This window comes from Colius striatus, chromosome 1 (genome assembly GCF_028858725.1).
Source record: "Colius striatus isolate bColStr4 chromosome 1, bColStr4.1.hap1, whole genome shotgun sequence".
Classification (NCBI taxonomy): domain Eukaryota; kingdom Metazoa; phylum Chordata; class Aves; order Coliiformes; family Coliidae; genus Colius; species Colius striatus.
In genome coordinates, this window is record NC_084759.1 from 31,547,949 (window position 1) to 31,575,093 (window position 27,145).

Sequence of the window (27,145 nt, forward strand, 5' to 3'; positions counted from 1 at the left end):
CAGTTCTGGACTTCTCAGCTCAAGAGGGACAGAGAACTTCTGGAGAGTCCAGCGCAGGGCCACCTGCAAGATGATCAGGGGACTGGAACATCTTTCATATGAGGAAAGGCTGCGGGAACTGGGGCTGTTTAGTCTGGAGAAGAGGAGACTGACGGGAGATCTTATTTATAAATGTCTAAAGGGTGGGTCTCTGGAGGTTGGGACATCCTTTCTTTCTATAGTAGCTAGCAACAGGACAAGCAGTAATGGAATGAAGCTGGAACACAAAAATATAAGAAAAAAAACTATTTCACTGTGAGGGTAAGGGAGCAGTGGAACAGGCTGCCCAGAGAGGTTGTGGAGTCTCCTTCCTTGGAGGTCTTCAAGACCCGCTTGGATCTGTTCCTATGCGACCTATCTAGGTGACCCTGCTTCTGCAGGGGGGTTGGACTGGATGATCTCTAAAGGTCCCTTCCAACCCTTACCACACTATGATTCTATGAAATGACATCTTCATTCTGCTGCACATCAAAAAATGCACATCCTCACACAAGAAACTCTTTCTTGAAATCCAAGCACTTTCTCCCAAATCTTCAATTAGCTACTAGAATGAAATTTATTTTGCTACCTATAGACAGAAGGCCATCTCCAGTACAGCTATGACTTGGTCCACTAACGTCTTTGAAAACTGTGATCAAGTTCTCAGCTGTCCCTAAAAGCGAATTTGGGATGGAACAGGACCTGCAGAGGACAGAGGTGCAACAGCTGAATGCAGACACAATGGGGACGTGACAAACAGCTATATAGCAGTTCCCCCTGTGGTGATCAGTGGTCCATCTGCACAGTAGCAAAAAATGAGAGTAGTACATCCATTGCTCCCCTCGTAAATCTTCCCCAGCAGTGGCTGAGGAAAGAAAAGCTACCCAAGACTACGCACAGGAAACCACCTCTCACCCTTCAAATTAAGCATAGGAATGATTTAGTCAATAGATTATTCAGTCATAAAAAGCATGCAGGCTCTTTCTCTAGTCTCATACTCTCAAGAAAAACAGTGGCTGATGTTTAAGCATGTTTTCAGCATGGGCTTGGTAAACAGCTTGAATACTACAGCTGGATCCTCTTTTGTAATGACAGGATCAACTCCACTAACAAGATGAAGTTGGAAAATGTTATTTCACCCTCTGTCATCACTTCATTAGGTTTCTCACTATTGTTGGAGGTTATAAGACTTTCTTCTAATGAGTTTCATTTTGTGAGTCATTAGGCTGCTTGTCTTGTAATTCAGAATCCTACCTGCCATTATACCACAAGCATGATTTTAAGTAACACTGTAAAAATCCAAAGAACCTTTTTTGATACCCTTTTGTTGTCCTTGCAAAAGCTCATTCCATCCAGTCTATGCAGCATGCCTCAGCAGATAGTGGAGAAAAGGTTTTTCAGTCATTTGATGCACTTTTCCTAAAGCAGGGATCTAAGCCAGACATCAACCTAAACCTGCCCATTTTCTCTCCACTCATTATAAGATGTGACTAGCTTAATATTAGGTAAAATTAATATTACTTCTGTCATTTTTCCTGGTCTAAAATAATTTCTGCTTTTCCTCTTTTTTTTTTTTTTTTCTGTTACTGGACAGCATAACCTCTATACTTCTAATTTCTGTTTGCTCCTCTTTGCCAATTATCTGAGTTTAAAACTCCAGTATCTATTTTCTGAGACCCGAGATTCATTCTTACCAAATATCAGTTGAATTCTCTGCATAAAAAAATCCCGTATCTGAGTTTCAAAAAAACCAAACAAAACCCCAAATCCCAGCAAACAAACAAAAGAAACCCCACAAAAACAAATCACCCCCACCCTCACATCTCCAACTCAACTAATAAACACAAAACCTAATTATAAATGTAACATCTGGATTTCAGGATTTGGCTACAGGTGAAGTTCAGGATTTACTTTGATTAAGGGAGATGAAAGTCAATCCTGACAGTGAAAATCCAAGCAGGTGACTTGTTTTTACAGAATGTCATCTGCATACAAATTGCCAAAGAGCCTGATGATGCACCCAATGCAGGGATTAGAGTACTATTATTACTACCTTATTTTTCATACTATGAGGATTTTTGCATGTACATTATATGTGTATATCACTATGTTCTTTCCTCTTTTGCTTCTAGCTTGCCTAGCTACTTCCTCCCTTTGGAGAGGAATAAGGAAAACACTCCATAGGGAAGGTCAGGCTCAAACCACTTATTTCTCACATTCTGCTTCTTTAATAAAGTGTATTAAGATTAGGACTCAAACAGCTAAAATAGTCTTTATACGTGTTTTACCAATTAGGCCTCAGGAGATTGCTAACTGGTGTTGTATATCTGAGCTATTTACAGGTTCAGAAAGGAAGGACTATTTCAGTTCACATGATGGTTAATGGCAAAGACTGAGAGAACAAGAAGAGGACAACATCATGGTCACCCACAAAAATACATACACAGAATTAACAGAACTGAATTAGACCTTTCTGAAACAAGGAGTTTTTTTATGCTGTTCAAATAGATCTGAATTAAAGAACAAAAATAGTTATCATTTATAAAAAACAACATCAATAACTCTAAAGACCTGGAAATCTCAAATTAACTTGGTTAATGTTTAAAAAGAACATCCTCCAATTTCTTGTTCTTCTTTTCATTAGAAATATTACATGGGCCAAGCAAATGAGCTGAGGGATTGACTATTTTATAACACTCTTCAAAACGTATAGTCAGGAATGAAGTCAGGAATATACTGGGGACACTCTGCCTCTAATCTCATGCTTCAGACCACTGCAGGCAAGTTTAGGAAATATGTCAGCATACCCTCAGACAAGCTGGAAACCAAAGTTGTATGCTCTAAAGAGAGGGAATCTGGACATTCAGCACACGTGAACAATAAGGAGACAGATCTAAAGACTCTCAGTCCAGCTCGATCAGTAAAAGTTGCATCTAGCAGGATGTTTAAAAATGAAGTGTTTGTTCCTCAAAGTAAATCACTGAAACATTAAAGCAGAGATTTAAAAATAGTTTTTTCTGTCATTTGAGAATTTACATTCTTATGTCACTCTGTATTTACAAGCAGTTTCTCTACCCAAACATCAATTTGACATGAAAAAAACCACTCATATCAAAGGAATGATAAGCAGGCTAATCACTGAGCATCAGTGAGTAGAAATTAATTTTTATAATAAGCTTGTTTGAATAGATTATTCTAGCAAATTGAATTTGCACTTCTTTTAGGCAAAAAGTAAGCTTATATTATATGGATGACTTTCCTCCAGATGCTACCAGTTGTTACGTAAAAGTATCTGTTGCTGAACATAGACGAACATAGAAGACGCAGAACTAAACTGAGGAACAGATCATTTATTAATATGTTGTACTCAAAAGACAGTTTTCAAACTTCATAGAGTTGTTCAAATGCAGTCTAGTGAGTAACTGAAAATTCACATACAAAGAGATTTTTGGCTAACATTTTTCTGTCTAATTCATTGGTCTAATTTCACTTTTAGCAGAGATGTTAAATACCTACAAGTCCTACAAATTAAAAACTGAGTGGGTTCCAGCACTTCTTGGGAAAATGAGAGATATAGAATAGATTTACTTATTATTGAGAATGTTAACCGGAGCTTTCTTCAAGTAAGAACTGTACTGCTTATTAACTCATTTAAACTGCAAAGACTGAGAGTAAGTGGCAAAAGAGTCCTACATTTAAAAACATCTGAGGCTGGAGACTGAGCAAGAAGGAGAACAACTTCCTTTCACTTTAATTAAGATATATTAGCTACTAAAGGGAAGAAATTTTAAGGATTCTTTTCTTAATCACTGGAACATTTCAGCAACAGGTTTCAATTTGAGTAAACTGCAAAAAAATTTTGAGAATATCTAATTCCAAAATTTATTTATTTCTACCCTTAATTGCAGTCTCAGAGCATAACAACTCTCTAGCAAGTTAACCAGAAAATTATAAAATTCCATTAGCTTTTCAGCAGCAATTTTGATAAAATATGGAAATTTAAATGGAAAGTTGCAAAAACTAGGGGAACCATCTCTGACTAATGCTAAAATTGTATATAGTGCCTTACAGGTCTTAACACAGCTCTACAAAAAACAAGGAAAACCAGGCACAGATAAAACTAAGTTTTTTAACTTTTTTTCCTTTAAAATAACTATCATGGTAGATTATGAGCAATATTATTGAGTAGATTGTTAACAAAGTAACATTAAATTATATGATTGAAAATATACCACATGAATTATCTTCTCACACTATTCAGAATATTTTGCACAACAAATTTAATTTAAAGCTGAGGTAGAGATCAGACCAAGTTTTGCGTATCTTTTAACTTAGCACACAAACAATTTTGGAAAGGATTGTGGGCTGGAGGTAAAAGGCATTGTAGATGTAAAGCAAGCATGATGCAAAGCTATGATAAACAGTTAATTTGGATGGATTATGGTGGAACATTGCACTAACAACCTGCCAAAAATACTACATTAAAGGCTTACAGTTTCTAAAATTCTATGTTTTAAAATGATTTGAGGTACCTTATCAAGCAGATACATGAAAAGGAAATATCCTTTTATCAGTGTGATTACCCCACTTCACGGACTCCTTCACTGGATCCTATATAGGTATACATCAGCAGTTAAAGAAAGGGTGCTTGCTCTTAGACCTTCTTTAATGGTTTTAATACTTCCTTGCAATGAACTCACAGCAACCCAGTTAATACAGTAAGACCATTTAAAGGTTCAATTCTGTTTACTCTTTCCCTACCAGACTCAAAGGAAAAATCAGCAATTGGTTCCCATGTTAACATATGTAACTAGTTATGAAACTCCTCAAAAAGCCAGGAAATGGGTTATTACTGAGTAGTACCTAACAGATACTTAGAGACAAAATGTACGCATCTACAAGCAAAATGTAGGGGATGGTTAAACTGCTAATAACTCAGTCCTAATCACACACACACACACACACACAAAAAAAGGCAAATTAAATTAAAAGAGAATACACTAGAAATAGATAATTAGAAAACAACCATGATCCAAGATCCTGCCAGCTTGCAGCTGGAGTGACTAAGAGTATTGACAGAAAGCAGCCAGCCCTATCCAGCAATTACACATCTGTTTAAGAACAGAGGAAGACATGGCCGTTGAAACCAACATTCATGTCCAAACAGTTTTTTCCTCTTTGAGATAAAGCAGGGATGTCACCACATGTTGATTCACCTTGACAGCCTTTGCGATGAAAACCAAGAGTGGGGAAAACATGAAACAAAAACAAACACATGCTCCTCCGCCAGGAAAACATGTTCAAAGCCTCTAATATCCCCAAAAACTAAATAGTGTGCACAGATATATAGACACAAAGGTGTCTGTACAGTGTGCACATGTGTAAAAATAGCTATGTATGTGTACAATAAAGTCTCTAAAATATACAAATCTATATGAAAACAATATATATTTGTGCATATACTTCTGTGTATATTAAAATGCATCTATGTATATATTTATATGTGCATATACACACAAAATGTCAGCCATGTCTCTTTCTCAAAATTTGCATCCCAAGAATAAGCTTGTCTGAAAAGAATCAGAGAATAAATAATATCTTTATTAATATATAATTAATATAATTTGAACTGTCACTTGTTTCCACAGCAGAGCACATTAACCACTTTTATTTCCAGTCCTCTTTTTCACTCTGCTGCTCAGTACTGACAAGCCTGGAAATGAGGAGAGCTACTACACTATATTCCTGTCTCCAAAGACTCAAAAGGCACTAATTAATTCATAGGCCATAGCTTAGAAATTTATGAAAGTGAGTATCTGAAACTTAATTGAGGCAAAGAAAAGCTTCTTCCTTTTTTGACTTCTAAGGATTACTCACTGGCCTCTCTACTTTCTAATTCAATTGCTATATGGTATTATTTGATTCAACTGTTAAATATATTTAGAGCTATCAAAACCTGAGAAAACTGACAAAACTGAAAGTACTTAGAAAACAAGGAACATTGATTTGAAGTATTACTTACACCCAAAGAAAATTAAGCTCTCAGATTCTACTCCTACATCACACTCCTCACCCCATCCTTTAAAATTCCTTGTTTCTTGAAAACGCAGGCTTTTCTACTCCACATGTCAGGTTCTGACCCCCAACTTTTCATCACGAATAGGCAGTAGGTGAAGAAGATGAGCAAAAGAAGAGCATAAATAAACTACTTTTTTTCTGAAATAAAAGAAGCAGTGGATTTTGAGAAGTGTGGAGTAGCAGGTTATCTCCAATTCACTAGACTAGGCTGATCCACTTCAGAAGTGCTCCCACTCTGCAGGGAGATAGAAAGGTTATCGCCAGTATTTCACAGCTGCAGAGCTTCATCCAGCTGTTTAACACACTAAGGGAAGTCAAGTCAGGAAGTGTCTGGGGCCTTTATCTGAATTCTAGCCCAAGGCTTCCACTAACTGCACTGGGATTTTATTTACCGAAGATGAACAAAAAAAGTCACAACAGAACTAGCAAAACATAACAATGGATTCATTTTCATCAACTTAACATCTGGTTTCTGAATCAACATGGAAGTAGTTTTAATTATTAAACCAGAGTAATCACAACAAATAGCAAGAGCTCCTTGTCTCCAGAGTGACTACTTCCTACAAGTTAGTTCTTTTTGCTTGCATACATTTATCACTTTTTTTGGCCTTTTTCTTTTTTACAGCTTGTAAACACTCTCAATTCTGTCTGAAGCAACCTGTGTTTCTTGGTTTCATTCATCAGCAGAGTCAGCTGACTCAGTTCTACACATCAGAATTTCATACACTGCAAAATGCTTCAGTATAACATGAATTTTAACTACAGTTAACCATATATGTGGTTCCATGCAGGTCCTCCTGGACAAATAAGCAAAAACTCCTTGGTAATCTGGTTCAGACAAGTTTTACATTTTTAAAAAAAATTAAACAATACAACAAAAAAAAACCAAACGAAACACCAAAAAAACCCCAAACAAAAAACTCACGAGAAATAAAATGTTCCAGTCCTCAAACACTGTCTGCACAATATGTAACAGCCATCTAACCTGCAGGTTTTTCTCAATTAGAAAATAAATTCCTCTCTATGTTTTGTCATGTACAAGTTGCAATTATTCTCCTGAACAGTAGGTCAATATCCTATAAAAGTGAATAAATGAAACTTTCTTCAAAAGTAGTTTTCTGAAAGAATCAGAGATATTGAAGCTGTTAGCAAAGATTCTTACTTTTTTTCTTGGATCTCAAAAATCATTCAGATTTATACAAACAGAACTGAACTTAGTGAAGACTGATTGTACAAGTCACAAAATAAGGAGGAATGCTTATTAAACTGTGAATTAAATCAAAAACAGAATTCAAGATACTACAGTCTACTCCATTGTCAAATTACTGCATTATTTTAATGGAAATTTTTAACCTTATCCTTGCTCAAATGATACAGCAGGACAGCAGTTAAACCAGGTCTTTGTACAAATTTCAGCACTTGGGTTAAATCAAGTATAAAGATTGGACTTTATTCCCCTTCCCACACATTTCATGTTCTGCAAATAATTGCTTTTCACTTCCTCGTGCATAGTGGGTCTGTCCCAACTTGCTAGGTCGTAACAACCAGCACTGGTAGAGCAGACCATGCCTTTCCCTCTTACTCATTCCATCTAGTCCTCTACCCTTTCACCAAAAATATATTTACTTTTCACCAGGGTGGTATTTTTGTTCCTAATCCCATTTCAAACCAGATTGTTTCTTCTCTATCTGACCTTTTTTAATTAAGACTCAATAATCCAAGAAAATGGTTCTTAGCATGAGTGGGCAGAAACTGCAGTATCTACATGAAAACATTTGCTTGGATAGAAAAAGGGAGGGGATTAAAAAAAAAAGTGTGTATAAAAAAGCACAAAAAATGGAATGCAAGTATTTGCTCTGATGGTAAAATCCATACAGGTGTCATGGAATCTCCAGTTTCTTTCCAATCACTCAATTGGAGACATTAAGTTTTCCACTGGCCTGAGACAGCATTAAAACGATAGACACTGACAAGGATCCCTAAGCAAACACCTTGGATTTTTTCTTGCTTTGTTCTGCTTCCCAATTTTTTCCCCAACTATTTCTGAGACAAGTCAAGTTCACCATGCGGGCTGTACAATCCTCCCTTTTCCTTTCCCCATTTCCTTACTAGTTTTAAACTGACTCGTACAGCTCCCCTCCTCTGTTAAAAGGCTGTGTTTATCCCCAGTTTAACATAATTCTCGGGGGGGGGGGGGGGGGTAAAATTAATATGCAGCGTGCTCAATGGAACTTTTCCACATGTTCTACTTGGATGAGCATGTATTAGTTAGCAGGTCCTATTTTTAGCTGTTTTGCCTTACTTTACAGTTTATTTCCTTAAATAGCAATCTGGATATCGACATAGAGCTACACAGATGAAAAATAAAACTTATTCCCCGTTTAACATACATTTAGGGTCACGGCATTTTAAGTTTATAAATAGGAATATCTGAAGTGGAGTGAAATTTAGTGTTGTAAGCTTAAACTAAAATTTTTATCATTACGACTTGGCAACTTATGTAGATTTTTTTTCATGGGAAATCAATCAATCCAGTTAATTTCATTTTTTTAAACAATGGAGCTGCACCAGCTGCTACAAAATTTACTGGCAGTGTTAATTATACTATAAGCTTTATTCTGAATCCCCTTTAAAGTTGAGGCTTCTCAACTGAGGTGGACAGGATCTCCCTCTTGAGGCCTGCAGAGGCATCTTCCTTTCACTCCTGACAAGGCAGGAAACTTCACTTGGTCGCAAAACAGGTTGAGCTCCTGCATGCAAACTCAGCCTGAAGATATGCATTCTCTCCTCATTCCCCATCACTTGTCTACTGATCTGTGCCTCATCCTGACGTTAAAAATGCTGATGCAACTTGGATCAATGAAATAATCGAGGTAAATAAAAAACAAAACAAAACAAAAACTTTTATAGTTATTTTTCAGCCCAGATCATGTAAAAAATCTCTTGTACGGCCAGAATAATAAAAATGCACCAGCAAAAGAACAACAAACGGCAACATCAAGAAAAAAAAAAAAAGAAAGCAAGCCGTAGAAGGAGACCACCATAGGAGGCATAAATTTCTTTACAGGGTTTCATCTCTGAATGATTGCATCAACAGTGAATAGAATCAGTGTGGCTTCACCATACTGGTAATCTGAATGAGTAATACTGCCGTGAAGACATGAAAGAGCTTGCAAAACATCACCTCAAGTCAGAGAAAAGTGCAATTCCTAGTAGTTTTGCAAAACTCTGGCCAGACTAGAGAAAAATGGTAAGCTTTCTGATTAGTCTGTTCAGTGAAACTGATAAGGGAATATTAGACTGTATTTTCAAACATGTTAGCAAGTCATGTAACCATGCTGGGGTAACTTCTTTTGCAAGGCAGACATATCAAACACAGGACCACAAAGAACTCCATCCTACAAGGGAGCTTGCTAGTTTTCCCAGATTTGATATAAGCTTGAGTTAACTGCAAACAATGCAGTGCATTTACTCATGCACTTTTTTTATGGGTTTGTTTCAAGTTTTCTCCTTCTTTTTCTCATCTGCATTTTTGCTCTACGTCCTGGGAAGTTAATCTTCCATAACCATCTAAGCATCCCATACAATTCTTGTACTTAATCTACCTTAATCTCTGAGAAATCTGTCTTATCATCTTTATAAAAAAATATACAAGATACGATAACATAAAATAACCTGCTTCTCCTTTGGGGATACTTCTGTGCTACCAGTAGCTTCCAGAACATACTCACTGACTCGAAATGGGCTTTGCATTTTTATAGCACTTAAGGGGGAAATTTACTTAGTCAAGACCAACACTTGATTTTTTTTTTTAACTTTATGTTCAGTATTTCACAGCTTTTTACTAAAAACATTTAATAAAACGAACAATTTAAAGAATGTATTTTTGATGATGGTGATATCCAGAGCACATTTCTGCTTCACGGCAATGCACACAGTACGAAACGGACAATAATAGAAACATCAACAAAAAAAATCAAACCTATTATTTAATACTACACAATGCTAAAAGTTGCCATTTAATAATCACATTTAAAAGTCGCATAAGTAAAAGAAGAAAGCAGTTGTGTGTTCAACAGGCAACTGTTACCTTGCTTCTTTGTGCTTTGAAAATAAGGCATTTTAAACTGTCCATGTATCTACTACTACATATTAGCAAGTATTCAGCAACACAGCATAATGCTTTCCTTGATAATTTCTAAACAGCCGTTTTTGCACTGTAAGTACATAGTTATTTCAGTAAAGCAAGATTCCCAAATATCTGTCTTTTTACTCAAAAGCTTCAAGAGGAAGCTGATGATCTAGCTGTTGCCAAAATGTATTTTTCAAAACTGACATTATAATTAAGAAAATTAGTATGAAGACAGTCACAAATCACTGAGTGTTTCTCTTGTAATAACTCATTATGCAGTGTTTTACACTAAGTGTTCATAACTAATCATTTCAATCTTCAGAGAAACGAGGATCAAAATAAAACTAGGATATTTGTACCTCCAACAGCAACACAAAATCCTAAGACTGATTCTTGCCTGGGAATATGCTGGATCTTTGCTACTGTTGGTGAATATGAAAAATTTGAGAAGAAAACATTATGAGGAAGGGGGGAAGATGGTTTCAGAGAAAATTTAAGACGACAGGTGCTGCAAAAAGAACTAGGTATCCACTACACATTATTAAAATAAACTAGTTACAGATAATAGCATATATTACAGAGAGAGACAGACATAGATTAAGACAGATAAAAAAACCAAAATTATAAAAGATAAAGAATGGAGACAAGACTGGAAAGAGCTGAAAAATACTAAGACCAACACATTTTCCTCCAATAAATTGATGACTATAAAACAAACCTATTTTAGAATAAACTATGCTCACTGCACAGGTTTACTGAACTTAAATGCTACTGCTGAAATCAGCTCAGTTAAAATCTATCATTCTTAGACACATTTGCCTTTACATAGGAAGCTGGTTGTACAAATACACACAAGTCTGCAGGCTTAATTTGCTTACAATACTTACTGCCCCACTGACTCGCTAGAAATATGTCTTCGACAAAAGCAAAAGTCTAGTCTAACTCTTCTTTCCCAGGAGTTTCCTCACAAATCTGCTGAACACAAGATTTCAAGTATGTGCTGTGGCTATTCTGCCTCTCAAGGTTTTTATATGCCACTGCCCTCGGTCAGATTTATTACTCCCCACATAATCTAATATAGAAAGAATTCATCTGATTGGCTAAACTGCACAGCGAAATGTTTCTATATAAAGCAATATTTTGAGGTTCCAGTTTGGGATGTTCCATGAGCACAAACAACACTTTGAAGGAAAAGAAAATTTCCATCTACGAGTAAATAGAAAGCTACACTCCAAATATTTTCAGCTATTTGAGATATTTTTAAACATCTGTATTTCTTATCAGCATCACTGCTGTTCAGACTGGAGAGAAATGTGAGACTGAACCAGCCAGGAGCTTGAAGGAGGGAGAAGACACTTCTGCTCCTCCTCACTGCCTACCAAGGCTGAGAGAAGAGATGGGGGCTATGAAAAAAAATAAATGAAACAAAAAAAAGAGAAAGCACTCCTGCTCATTTCCCAGCACCTTTCATGTTCACAAAAAAAAAAAAAAAAAAAAAAAAAGCAGCCTTCTTGCAATAGATGACCTCTATGCTATGGGTAAATTAAAGAGTAAAATATGAAAGGCACAAGTGATACAGTTAGGAACTCAAAATACAGAAGGAAGCAGCAGGCGGGCAAGGTGGGGAGGGGGCAAGAAAAAAGGGATGTGGATGCAATAGCACAGATGATTGAAGTCCAGAAGCACGGGACTGAAGGACAGGGAAGAAAAAGCATGGAAGAAACACAAAGAAGTCGGAATACTGGAACTTTTAGTGAACAAAAGCCTTCTGGCTCCCAAGGTCACCTCAACCAGTTGACACCTGACACTTTGACTGGTCTACATAACCTAAAAACTTCCACTAGCATCTTTAACAAAATCAGTTTTACTTGGCTAAAACGGAAGATTGCTTTAATCAACTACTAACAAAGAAAAATCGGTTACTTATATTCCAGCACCAAAAAGCTGACTTGCCTTCACTCTCATTAAATGCACCTCATCTACTCTCTGTTACCTATAAGGGAAGCAAAACGGCTTAGGTGTTCGTTACAAAATGTATTTCCCCTGTTTTGTGAGCATCATTTTTAATGCTTATTATACAGTGTATGTGCTCCTTTCAAAAATCATCCAAGATCCCAAGTCTTGTGGAAACCCAATCCACTGATATACTCAGTAAATTAAAATACAGTCCTCTTTCCCATGCTATTTTAATTCATACTTTCCATGAAGATATTGACAAAACCAATAATGAAACACATAACACTTTGTGCTTCCATACAGCAGTCTTAAACTGGTAGAACTGCCCCACTGAAAGTCTTTCTCATGTAGTGGAAAGGGCATGGGAAAGATTAGATCTGTGAGATTTACCTTAAACAGTGACTGAAACCATGACTGTGAGCATTCAGAAAGTTATTTGTGAGTGAATTGTTCTCACTATCCAAATACATAGCTACCTTGTTCAGGTTCTTATTTAACCAGCTCTTCTAAGGTAATTAATACAGCACTTCACCAGGTGACCTAAATGCCAGGTAAAAGGACTCGGTAACTCTCTCCCTCCCAAGCACCAACACAGTCACCTTTCTGGGAGCAAGGCAGACCATCTCCAACTCTCTGGAGAAGTGGATTACAGAAGAAAATATGAATCCATCCCCAGAATAGGGGATTTCATTAACACGTAAAAGTATTTAAAAGGTGTTTGTCAAGAGGGTGGGGCAGCATTTTCTTTTCTTGTGTCCAGTGACAGGACTAGGAGTAACAGGCATAAGCTGGAACACAAAAAGTTCCACTTAAACATAAGGAAAACTATTTTACTGTAAGGGTGATGGAGCACTGGAACAGGCTGCCTAGGAAGGGTGTGGAGTTTCTGGAGGTTTTCAAACCCCACTTGGTGTATTCCTATGGGACCTGATCTAGGTGGACCTGCTTTAGCGGGGGGGGTTGAACTAGATGTTCTCTTAAGGTCCATTCCAGTCCTTACCATTTTATGATTCTATGGCTAGTGCACATCCAAAATTAAATTACTGGGAAGAGGGAGGAGTCTGACCTGTGGATAAAGCAAACTGACTGTTATGTGGATAAAGCAAAATCCAACCAGGTAATATAAAGTAATAAAAAAGAAAATGGACACCCAAAACATGAGGGGCAAATGGGACCAATTGCTTTGGAGAGACATCTTTTTCTTTCCACTGACTATAGATGGAGTTGGTAGAACCGTGGTATCAGCAAAATGAAGTGACATAAATCCCATCTTACCTACTCCTTTCAGAGATTATAAAAAAGTTATTATAGGCACAGTCCAAAAGCTGAATTTCCCTCTATTACTCCCTGTTTAGCTGTACATACTGCACAACTTTTATGTAAAACAATTTGGTTCAAAGTACTTTTTAAATTAATTTTTCATATAGCTTCTCTGCCAATTTCCACCTCAAAAAGCACTGTGGTTTTATATTCAGACTGATGGTTAAAAGTGTTTCAGATGACAGATATAATCTATATTTATTTGCATCATAAAGCAGTTTCTTGAAGGCAAAGCATGATAAAAGAAGTATGAATTCTCTAATGAAAGAGGTCTTAATATTTGTATTTATGAAATGTCAAGGTTTTAAAAGTAATTATTCAAAGATTACTTGAGAAATGTTGCATGGCTGTGATGTGTGGACAATGTGAACCTAAGTGGCAAGATTTAGCTAGAAAATTATATTGATTTGAAAAACCAAAGATCTCTTTCCCTAAAAAAAACCCCATAGTCTACACTCTTTTTCCATGTTGACTGTAACAAAACAGATAAAGATCAGTCCATTATTACCAGACACTTTTCCAGATACATCTGCTGTACCTCAACTCTGAAGTTTATTAGTTCATGACTTTATTAGAGAAGCCTAAGAGTAACCAGGTAAATGGAACGTAGTTCATTAGCAGCTTTGAACAGAATACACACTAATTCAGTGTTGCAACATGCAAAGTGAATGGAATTAAGGAAAGCAATTTTAGATAATGAAATTTGAAATACTTTATATTCTATTAAGTTGCTTCCAGACTCCATCAGACAAAAGACAGACAGACAGAAACAGCTAGAGTTAATTATCCCTCTTTTAGATCTTTGTAGTGAAATAGCCTGTTCTATTGATAAATTGATTCACCAAACTAATACTGAGGTTTAAAATGAAGAAGTTCATTGAACTGCTGAATTATGGCTGTTTTTTTTCTGAGAAAACTTATGGTACTGGCTTTCATAATATTGTTAGGCACAATACGTAAAAATGTTAAAAAAAAAAAAAAAGGAAAGGTGGTATGATCACTAAAACAGTGTATCTTATTTAAAGATCATCCACGAGCTTTTATTGTGATCCAGTCTTTGCAATCATTGACATGTTCACTGGGAAAAAATGCCGGGCACTGCCAAGGTATATTGTTTATTGGCATAGAGACCAAGAGCTCAAATGAGTAGTTCCATCAGGTATGCATTCAGCATAAACCAAACATCACTCGCAATGAAATGATGTAACAAATGTAAAAGCAAAAAGAAAAAGAAGCTGCGAAAGAGAAGCAAGCACGGCACTTCCACTAACACAAGGGTGGGAGGAGATCTAAGGCACTAACTCATGCCACAGCAACAAAACACTGACTGCAGAACCCACCACTGTTTCTTGCATCATTATGCCTTTCGACACTGCCCGAGGTTGGCTGGCACCCGCTCCTGACAGGTGCAGGAACACTGCCAGTCCAGCTCTGCTGACTCACTGTGGCAGGTGCTGCCCATCAATTCCTCCCCCAGAAGAGGGAAGGTGACCCCTCCAGCCATGTCACCCATAGCCGAGAAATAGAGAAACCTTGAGTGCCCAGCAGATGCTGAGGCAAGGTGCTGCATCCAAAGGTTTCTCTCCAGGGTCACCTCCTTGACAACTCATTGACAGTTTCCGTACATTCTTTTCTTCTGGTTAAACACGCGCAATAAGAAAAGGTATCTGTGGATGCACAACCTGGGCTGCAGACAATTCACAAGCCCCATGGTACAGAACTACTTCAGCAACTGAGCTTTCAAAAAGGATGGCCAGTTCTTAACCCTGGTAAAAAAACAACCATCCAATTCAGTCACCTTTGTTTGTAAAATCAAACTTCTCTTGGAGGCTACAATGCTAAGGTAGTAGCAGCAATCTTTTTTTAATTGGTTTTCCAACTGATTGGTCTCCAAGCTTTTCCTCATTTCTTACCACATTCTCCATCATACCCATGGTTTTTCTCAGAATAAAATCTTCTATTTACTTAACTCACTAAACTCAAGTGAATCTGTTCCAAGGAAAAAAGTAAAGCTTTGGGGTTTGAATCACTGGGGCAGATCTACTGAGCTTTTTCACTGGGAGTATGGGAGCTCAAAACAAACAGAAATCGTCCTGATACCCTTCCCAGCAAGAAGTCTTTTGATCTTCTTCAGACAGAGTAGTTCAGTACCTTTGCAATGAGGTAGAGAAGAGCTCTCTTTACTCCACTCCAAAACCCATATACTTTTGGCTACCTCTCCTCTTCTCAAGGGTTTCTATCCTGCCTCCAGCTTCTCTCACAAGTCATCAGATAAGCCAGGCTTGTCAGTGCACTGATGCGAAAACAGATAGCTTTTCCACGTAATGTCTATGTAACAGCCCCTCAAGACATGTTGCTCTCTCTTTTGGAGAATGGTTTCTCTCTAGAAGGGGACCCAGATGGTCCTTGAGAACTCTCAAGTTCGCCATAGCTGTTTCCTTTTGCCTAAGAATGGAAAAGCTTTTGATCTTAGCCTAAACAATGTGACATTTGGTAGCATGACAGAGCCATTAGCCAGATAGCTTCCACCTTAGGTGGGCACAGCAAAAGACACCAAACAACTCTGAACGCTAGAAGTAATATTTTACTACAATATGTAATATACCTACAAATAGTGAAAATTCAGAACTGCCAAGTGAAACATTTAAAAGATTTGCACACAGCCTGTCTTTAGCTGTCTACAGCCTTAGAGGCCACGTTTCTGCTTTGTAGAACAGTTCTCAGTGCTTTCCTCAACTGAACATGTTCTGCAGAAGTCCCCCTGAGCTTCTACGTCTCTCCTTAAATCTCCTTCTACGGCTTCCCTGTTCTCCTGCAAGTTCTCAAAAGCTAAAGGTACCAACTCCCCCTCCATCCCCTCTCCTTGTCAGAGGGAAGAAGCAGAAAACAGTAAGCAAGCTGTCTTCTACCCTGTTTCCCACACTCCCGTTCATCTGAAGAAAAAATAGACAACATTTGTACAGGTAACTATGAATAAATCAATTTAAATACTTCTACCATCTGTCATAGTGTTTCTTGTTTCCTAAAGCAACAAATGATCTGAAAACCTGGTATGAGGTATAGTCAGCTCTTCTTGGAAGTCCAGAAATTACTTGTGAGAGCAGAGTAGAGAGCATGCAGAAAATGTGTTAAGATGGATGTTAAGTCTCTCAAAGCAGTAAGTCTTGTACCTTCACTTTCACAATAACCAAAAACTCAGCTCCAAAGAAATCACTGCTGTTTGGCAGCCTATATATTTGTAGATTGTGTATATTGGCCTCATCCTTGAATTCAGATTTCTGTTTGAGAGAAAACAAAGTTGTCCAGGCCCTTTGTTTTGTTCTCCAACTTCTGCTCTGTTCATGATAAGAGACTGTTTTAAACACCATCAAGTTTTGAAGAGCATTCAGCATCAACAACTCCCATTTAGGCATGTAAATAAGTCACTTTGGATTTGCAGGATGCTGAGTGCTCTTGAAAAACTGCCCCATCTACTACTTCTGTACCACTTCACATACCACTCGCTTGATTTATAGATGGCATTGATAGACAGAGCACTGCTTGGGAGTAAATTTGATCACTATGCACACGGGGAGAACGGTTCTGTCATGTTACAGAAATGCATTTCACAATGATACACTCTTCCTCACATCTCTCAACTTAAGTGTTCAATTTACATACTTTGGACAGATGTCAACACTGAAAATAAAATGAACGTCCCACGTACCATCATTTCTCAGACACTTGCACAATTCATTCCAGGTTGTAGCAGGTGATCACGAAACACAGACTTGCTCTTGTTTTAGTTATGCTCTTTTGATAACTTGATACAAAAACACTTGGGAGATGCCATTATTGAATGGCTGAAGGGAATATGCCATGATTAAAATTGCACAGCTTTTGCTTCCAGGCCTTTCATTAGGAAGGTAAGAATTCATACTCTTCTGAAAACTAAAGAGGAGGCATGGACATTCCCAGTTGTCATGGATACAGCTGCTGAGAAAAATGTCATTGTACCCCTGCAGATATATGCATGTGCCAACGGCTTGGAATACATGGTGGTAAAACCACTGCAAATATTAAACATTCTCATATGGCCATCAGGTTCCTCTTGAAATATGCACTAATTTTTTTCTATAAATTAAAAAGAGAAGTTATTTTTAAACATAAAGTTTATGGCATGAAGGAAGAAAAGGCTAGGCAGTTTTAAAAAAAAAAAAAGTTGGCTCTTTCATAGCTCATGATGTCATGGAGGAAAAAATATTATGGAACAATAGTATGAGTAAAGGATCAAGTGTCAGCCCAACTTCGAGTTATCTGGATTTTGTCAGTGTGTGTTATAAAAGTATTGTTAACTATAATAACTGTATTTCTTAGGTCAATGGACAATTAAAAAAAACAACAAACTTTTTTTTAAAAGCAACAAACACATACTGGAAAGTTTTGAAACAGGGAAGCTCTGATTCTGATTAGACCATCTCAGTGTCGGCATTTTTACTTGGACTGGGGCACTTTGAATCTCTTTCCGCTTCAGCATTACCTTAACTATTTACTGGGGACACAAACCACAAAAAGAAATTCAAGAGGTTGAAAACATGAGACGGTTCTTCCTCGTACCATTTTCCCTATCAACCGATCTCAGCTCTTGAATGAAGTAAGGTAACTGCCAAGATGCGTCTGGAGGTTTTCTGCATACCACTTAGTGATATTTCACTGTACCATCCAAGTGGGGAAAAAAACAAATACTGTCCCTACAGAGAGCAGGCAAAGTTTTGATTCTCCTGTCCTGGTAAAGTGGAAGTACACAACTCCTTCTCCCTCCTCACATAATCCTTCAGATACCATCCTCCTCAGTAAGCAGAGAGAGAAGCAAAGACAGGCTGCTCCTAGGGCAACGGTTACCCTGAGTGAGCGAGCAAAGCACTGGGAGGTGGTTAGGAGGTGGAATGGCAACTTCAGCAGTGAAGCACAAAAAGACAAATAAGAAAAGACAAGGTGCAAAAAGAGGCCTTCAGCAGAATAGAAGAAATTGTCACAGATGGAGGAATTAATTTACCACTGTGCAAAGACCAAAAAAAACAAGGAAGCAGAACTGGGCACCCTGTTACAAATCTTTCCTCATAAGTATTTTGAGACGGGCCTAAACAATACAACACCATGTTTTGCAAAGATACATGAACTATCGCTAAATGAAGCACATGGGAACTGGAAGCAAGATAACTACTTTGGCATGATGCAACACCTCAGCTAATTGGCTCCATTAGGAACAAAGCCAAAGGTAAGCAATTCATTTAGGGTTGACCAGGGCACCTCAGTAAGGCGCTCCTGTCCTCCAGATACACACTTCCTCGACGAATTGTCTGAAGCTGTAAAGCATGATACGATAAAATTAATAAGCAGCAACAGCAGCATCACCATGGCAGAGGCACAGTTTCACTGGAAACGTGGTTCTGAAGTACATAGTATAAAAACAGGTGAGAAAGAACACCTGATTACACCTCAAAACATCCGTTGTTTTACCAAAGCTGGAAGGAAGATCCTTCACTTGAGGAGCAGGCAAAGCACGGATCCTGCCTTAGCACAGATTCCTACACTGCTGCTTTCACAACTGGTCATGATGTTTATCCCAGCCAAGAAAATAGCTGTTGATCGGCGTTCTGCCATATCTGATCATGACTATGACCCAGCACCCTACCCTGGTGTTCACTGCAACACAAAAGTCCTTTGAAGCTATCCAGTTTTAGAAAAGAAAAGACACAAGAACAGAAAACAGCTTAAAAAAGCTCGCTCATGGCAGCCATCCTCCCTTCCCACCACTGTAAACAACAGACCTCACAGGCATTTGACATAATGGCTCAATGGTACACAATTCAGCTAAGGAAAAAGACATTTTAAACAAGTGCTCAATAGATTCTGTAGTACCCATCTCAGCTTAGGAGTTGTAACTTCTTTCTCAGGAACTGGGAATTAAAATGTTTTCTGAAGAATCCCCAAGATTGTTTGAGAGGGGAAATAAAAAAGAAGAAATAAGGAAATAGAAAAGAATCTGGCCTTTACAGTTTGACAAACAGGCTTTAAAATGTAAGCTCATGTCATAAGTACAGATAATTATGACATGAGAATACATATTTCAGAATAGATATGCCTTGCTAAACAAAAATTTCTTAGTAGTTTCAGAAGGGCTTCCCGTACTTGCATCCACATCCCAGTCCTTTGATCCCACTACCCTACCACGCCTTACACATCTGTAGCAGATGATTAGGGAAATAAGATGTTTTTAAATTAAAATAAGTTCTTATCATCAGAAAACAGACAAGGCTTAGAACATCATTATTTCACTCCTGAAAGACGGAGAGTGTTAGCTGGATTTTTAAAAAGACAGGCAGTCATGTTTTCCTATTTAGTCTCAAATAGAAGCAATTAAAAATACACTCCTAACTGAAAAAACAACATGAATTCATGGGTAGGGACCCACCTGAGGAGAAATATGGAAAACAAAAGATAGCATGCCTCAGGAACTATGGATTGCAGGAAAAGAAAACATTTCACCAGCTGAACACTGCCTTCCAGGCAACATCCTCCCTTTTAAGATCCACCCACAGAATTAAGCACAGCCCATAAGTATCACTAGCTTCTAGTAGAAAAGCTGTTACAAAGCCATCACAACTAGCAATACCTGATACTACATTAGAGATGGAACGCCCAAAGGTCACCTTCCTGACCAAGCCACCCCATAATATCTCTAGGCAAACACTTGCAGCAGTCAGCACAATCTACAGGCACTTAAGTCCTGGTTCTTGTTTGCTATAAACTTCCTCAGTGTGATTTGCTTACTACGAATGCTGAAAGCTAAGTGTGAGCTAAGCATACTGCACAAAGTACTGAATTCACACACTCTCACTCCTACTCCAGGGATACTCCTGATTCCTTTGTGTCTGGCTCCCTGTCCAGAGCAGGAGCTTCCACAGGAGTGGATCATAGAATGGTAGGGTTAGAAGGGCCCTTTAGAGATCTAGTCCAACCCCCAAGTACTAAGTCCTTCCTTGCTCATGTGCTGAATATCCTCTCCTCTGCTGAGCCTCTACTTGAGTCTCTGTTGCCTGTGACAACACATGAAGACACTCTTAGAAGCTACAACAATCCTATTCATTGGCAACATTATGTCTATGTTCAGGCCAAAACCAAAAGACTTAGAAGTCATGAAAAGTGATATATTAAGCATGTGCTAGGATGCATAGTTCCACGTCTCCAAGACGTGGCCCAAAAAAACTGTCCCCAAGTTACTTTGCTGTTTGCAAACAGCTCTCTACCTCTGCTTTGATCTAGCTCCAAAAGGAAGCTGTCCCACACACTACACTCCATTTAAACTGCACTAACGAAACATGCTGGCTGCCCTCTCCATCCTTCACTCTCCTGCGTGGAAGCTCTTAGGAACGCTAAGCATACCCATCCCCATTGTCCAAATCCCAGGATGCTGACATTTCAAATCATACTCTTCTCTCCGCAACTCATGAAAATAACAAAAAAGACAAAAACCTCCCACCAATGCTCAGGCAGCTGCTTGCCTATATGCAACGAACCCAGCACGGGGTTGCCAAGAGACCACAATGATGAGCAGCATTTATTCCTGAATACTCTCAAATGGGCTTTCACGATATATTAACTCTAAGCCATAAAACACCAAGACCACATTCTTGTTTCAGTTTAGAATTAGTTTTTATAGACAATATATAAAAGGAGATAGTCGTAATAGACATGCTATGATGCTCTTAACTGGAACTATATAAACAGTGCTTCTATAATAGGCGCTACTCTGAACTTTGTCAGGCAACTGCCTCAACTTCAGGCTTTATGCCCAGTATTGCTTTTCCTGAATTTTAATCCTGAAAGAAATATCTGTAAAGATAAGAATTACCAAGCTACACACAACAATTAAGGAAAAAAAACTACAAAAACAACAAACTGCAAAAAATTAGTTTAAGTAATTTCCAGATAGTATGTATAGAAATTCCCCTTGTAAACTCCATTCCCTAGGGTAAAAGTTAAGTGTAGATTCAGTCAAATTTAGGAGGCTCTAAAGAACAGAAAAACTCAAGACTATTATACCACTTAACAAGATACTGCTAGTGACCTTCAAACATTCAATCTAAAAAATAAAGTAATTTTGCAATTAAAACAAAAGCCACCACTATGTTTTAGGTGTCAGAACATCTTTTCTTATTTATACTGATCAAGATGAATAATTTTATATACTGTGGAGAACAAAAGTTCTATTGCGTGGCCTTGCACATGTTTTTAGGCTTTGATTTTTGATCCAATTTTTCAAGCAAAATTCAGCGTGATCAACCATGTTTTTTTCCTGTGGATACTCCATATTATTTTTGTCATGCAGCTTAGTATAAATTTCTGGTTTTAAAATTTAACTTACATATCTCTCCAACTAAAGAAAAGGCACAAAAGCGCTTTTCCATACATGACAAAATTCTGTGTGCATCAAGAATCAGAGGTTTAGTACTGCTTAACACTTTGGGGAGAAGAGCTGGAATTCACATTTCTCTATCACTATATGCTGTGGTAAAACTGATTAATGGTATTAGCAACAACTGACAAAGTTAAAGCAGTCCAAGGACAAGTAAAATGGAAGATCAACCTTGAGCTCAAACGGGAGACATACAGTCTTTCAACTGAAGTGCACAGTTTGAGAAGTTTTATAACCACTTCCACGATAAACCATTTACCAGAGGGAAGGCATTAAAAGTACATCCAGGACACAAATGTCTAAGTAGTCTACATTTTATCAACAACCTGTGCCAAGCATTTTCTTGGCACACAGTTAAACGGGTCTTCCGCACCACACTCGTGACCTCTGAGTCATGTCACCTACAGGTGCTGCAGGATCACTTTCACTGGCTAGACACAGTGATGTGGGGAAACAAGTGACGGTGCAAGCACTATCCAGGCAGCCTCAACTGGATCTTGACCACTTGTGTCTCAGTCAAACACTAGGGTCATCATATATGATGCAGAATGACATCAGAAACAAAAGAAACGTTCTTGCAATTTCCTTTTGTAGGAGACTTAAGCTCTCAGTTCCCTTGAGTGCTTCTTAAAATTCTTGTTTTCAAATTTTAATTAAGGCAGCATACAAACGGTATTCAGGCAAATAAAACACAGGTAGGGTGAAAAGACTATTCAAAAATAGCAATCAATGCATGGAGGTTTAGTTTAGAGAGAGGATAAAGACTTTAGACCTTGATAAGGCATGACATGATTCCATGTCATACACCTGCAATCACACAGCTTTATCCGTAACGCAAACAAAACGTTATTTGGAATACTCCTAATTAGGTGTAATAAGTGTACACTGGCACATTACAGAATCTATAAATAGACAGCAACCACACCATTTCACTCCTGTTCCATGTTATAAGGTATGGGAGGAGGGGAAAAAAATACCCTTTCCCTTTTTTTAAGATCTTTCTTTAGGTTGGAAGAAAGCAATTTTTTACTTTTGAAGATATTTAACCAGGCCTCTAAATACTGACATTTAGCAGACACAGGTAATCCTCAATACCTGTGTAAAAGGAAGAGAGAAAATGCTTAATTTGAAATAAATCAGGAATCATATTCTAGCAATCTGTCATATATTCAAAGAGACGTGACTCTAGGCAACTCAACCTTGATTTGAAAATGTCTCTCCTCTGACCACGGGGGTGGGATCAGATGACCTTGCAAAGTGTTTTCCAGTCCCAGTTACTGTCACCATTCTGTAAAAACTCCCATAACTATTTTTTTTTTCTAGAAAAAGTCCCTCTTGATAACCTCTCACACCTACACACAGTAATTTAAACTGGGGATTAGCTATAAATAACCTTGGTGTATATTGCAAAGAGAAGGTATAATCATCCTTAACACAAATTCTGCAGAAGCTCATTTGCCTCTTGCCCTGGCTGTGATTTTTTTTTCCCCAACTCAAATAGAAAAATACCAATTTCCTGGTCATTTCTAACTTCTCAACATGTGACAACCTCCCAGGGACACAGGTTTATAACAGGCTCTGAGGGTAATTTGAAATACAAGCCCTTTGTAAAACTGTTGGCAGCAGATCCCTGGCTGATGATGGGTGGGAAAGCAGTAGAACCTGTGATGTTAACTCCTTTTACCTTCTTAGTGGTGCACACAACAACCAAGTAAAAATGTTATCTATATTTTATTTTACCCTAAACAGCATAAGCAAAACCATAATTCAGTATTGGTTCACATGCACACACATGTGTGCACAGAATCTATGGTCTTTTTATGCAAGAAATAAGACCATCTGAAGTGTATGTATTATTAGAACTACGGAAAAATGCAAAGCCTAAAGAAATTGGAATGAGGACTATGCCATCTCGAAAAAAGAAAAGAAAAAAAAAAGCTATTCACTGCAGTTGCATTTACCTGGCAACATCAGGTAAAATGAGATAATACACAAAAGCACTGATGGGTTTTTAAGCATACAGCTTGACATTGCCAGCGCATTTAATAGCTTGCTTTTGACAAGAGCTCGTCAGAAGTTCTGTACTTATTAGGATCTTCTTTTCCTTTGAAATGCTGAAGAAGCAGCAGAACACAATTTTGCAATGCATCATCAGGGGCACAGATAGAAATCTGACAACCTTCTGAAGCCCAGAGTATTCTTTTTTTAATGTATTTTAGAAAATTACCAAGTAGGGCAAGGGAAAAAAACTTGTCATATAGTAGACAGAATACAAGAACAGACCCTAACTTGTGTAATTGCCTTTGAATTTTTGAAAGCTTATTTACCACTGGATCAGGAAAGGTTGGAAGCCACCAGTCTAAGCTGTAAAGTGTCTGCAGGCAAGAAGCGGCATCTAAGAACGTGTATTAGCTCAGCATTCATTCATAGCTAAAAAAAACCAAACCAAAAGATGCAGTCAACTGAGCTACATTAAGAAGTTTTCTTAAATTCTGGATTTTCCCCTACAAAAGTATTATAATGCAGTTATATGCAAAGTTTGCTTAAACAACTTCAGTCACTAGAGAGAAAGAAAATCAAGTTTAACAGCATCACATAGATGGCTCTGAAGGTTATTCCTGTTTATTTTGTCTGTAATGAAAATCTGTGTAAATGATAAAAATATTTTTTATCTCCTTAAAAGCTTAGGTTTAATCAGAAATGCTAGCTCTTCATCTCACATGCAAATAATTTACACTGGCTCCCCACTGCAGACTTGCGTCTTTTCAGCATTCTTACCAGGCAGAATCTGTGTATTTATAAAAATATCAAGTTAATACACAGTAGAAAGAATTTATGTTTACACTGTAAAAACCACCGTGTTCTTTCAGAGCTGGAATCCTTGACTCACAAACCCCCTTTTAGCCTTTGTGCTCTCTCTTTTTTCACGTTAACAGACCTCTGAGACTGAGCTCAATCGATGTTTGTCTATTGAGTAGCTTGTGTGAAGCTCCTTAAACTATCAGGCAAAAAAAAAGGTGACAATAGCTGAAAAATCAGCAAAAAGGCTGCTCCAACAACTGATCACTACCACTGAAGAAGGATGCAATGCAGAGTGAAATTATCCAGAGGAGCAAACTCATATACCCACACTCATATATCTATGCCTAACAGCCTTCTTGGTCTTGGGCAGTTCTTCTCTTTATGGGAATTATTGGGAGAAACGTTACAGACACACAGGCTGAAAGGAAAATGGGATGTCATCCTTTCTCTGTTCAAATTCCTAAAGAAACTGTGACAGCAGCAGGAAGGAAAGGAGGGAGAGAACAAGCAGCAAGATGTCTCTATGGGAGCATTAAAACAAACAAAGAAGTATGTGCCTGTCTTCACAATCAACAGTGAGTGTGCACAGGGAGGGAAGAAGTCTCTGCCTGATGGGCGGCTGGGAGTGCTGGTTAGCCATATTGATCCTTTTCGACATCCTCAGCTGACCCAGACCAAGCCACCCTTCCTACCAAGGGCTGGGAAGACACCGACCTTCCTCTCACTCCAGAGCTTCGCAGCAGCAATAAGGACTAGCAGCTGTCAAACTGAAGCCAGTCAAATTTGGTTGCTAAATTTAAGTAACCAAACAGGACATAACTGACCAGAGCAGTGTGACAGCTCTTTAGATCCACTTAAATCTCCACAGGCATGAAAACCCTCTGCAGATCTTCCCAGCATGAAACTATGCCAGAAGTGCAAAATGACACCGAGGGCACAACCAGCTCTCCTCAAAGAGCGCATCTAGAAAGACCCTGGCACGGGCTGGAGACGCATCCTCCCGGAAGCTGCCCACACAGGGGCTCGTGTTGCTTCCCACCCAGCAAATACACAGGGAGACTCACCGCCCACAAGCTACTACTCAGCTTCAAACCCTATCAAGGTTGCTAAGTGACAATAAAGTAGCGCGATCTCACACCATTTGCAAACCCCAAACGCTTAAAGGCAAGGAAATGAATGGTTCAGGTCACCATAAATCTCAAGCCACCCATCTAATAAACAAATAAATACTTATCAAGTGTAAAACCTTGCCGAATTAATTACAATAACGTTAACTCCCCGGAGTACAGCTTGGGTTTTTCTAATTGCGCTTTCAGTATCTAAGCGGTGAAATATTCCTAAACACGAACATTAGTCAAACAAAAAACTTAGCTGGAAAAAGAAATTATTTGCTCTTTCTTCATAATTGTGCAATATATCAGGATAATTGCTACACAGTAAAAGTTTTATAAGTCAACTGCGTTCTGACTTCGTGTACGAAATTTTTATGGCCCGCATCCAACAAGCACTTAAGCGCCGGCTTAATTTTAAGAAGTAATTAATCATATAAAAGTGTACAGGACGACTGAAGTGTTTCAGTATGTGCTTAAATATTTTACTAGAATAAATCCCTTATTTCATTTTAAATAGCATCTAATGCAATGGTCTTATTTTTAGTATATCAATGAAATAATATTTATTTTGGGTCAGTATGAAGCTTGTTTGCTGTGATAAATGCAGTGTTTACATTAAGAAAGAACGAAGTTTCTTTTTATTATGATGTGGAGGATGGAAGCTATGGACGCCCCCAAGCCAGGCTGGGTTGTGGGTTTTTTTTGGCCACTGTTAGTAAATTGAGAGTTGTGGCTTGAATTTAACATAATAACACTATGGTTACCACACTGTTATTTAGTAGCCTGTTCTTGGGTTTTTAAACTAAGATTTTGGAGAATGAAACTTACTTTTTTGAGGCAGGAGGGAAGAGGATAAAACAGTAATGTAAGAAGGCAGCAAATACAAAGGTGAAAGAAAGGGTTCTCTTTCCACATAAGAGACAAAGTCCAGGTACAAAAGTATCAAACTGAAGGAAAAAAAAATTAACAAGGCCAGTCATGTTGTCAATAACTTCGTAATATCACATCCAACTCACATTACAAACAACTATAATCTCCAAAACTTACAAATCACTGGTCTTGTGCTTCCTCTGCAAGTGAGCTACTGAACTATCTTTGCAAGACACCAAACTGCATCTTCATCACCACTACCAGACAAAAGCATTCAAAACTTCACAAGGACTACAGAAGTATTCTTTTATACCCAAAACTCTGTATTCTGAGCTTCAATGAATCCACACAAACACACATTACTGTGAGGTGATGGAGCAGTGGAACACGCTGCCCAGA

At 38.1% G+C, this 27,145-nt stretch overlaps 1 protein-coding gene across 4 annotated transcripts in view; it reads right to left on the bottom strand.

Annotated features, from left to right (window-relative positions):
- The window catches only part of DGKH (diacylglycerol kinase eta), a 176,950-nt gene that overhangs the window by 134,202 nt on the left and 15,603 nt on the right, over nucleotides 1-27,145 (bottom strand). The window contains exon 1 of one of the 4 annotated variants that reach the window (XM_061995141.1): nucleotides 11,116-11,186. The exons of the other annotated variants lie outside the window; for them this stretch is intronic. The gene's annotated coding sequence lies outside the window, so the exon portion shown is untranslated. Of the gene's footprint in view, nucleotides 1-11,115; nucleotides 11,187-27,145 lie in introns of those variants that run through there. 4 annotated transcript variants of the gene reach the window in all.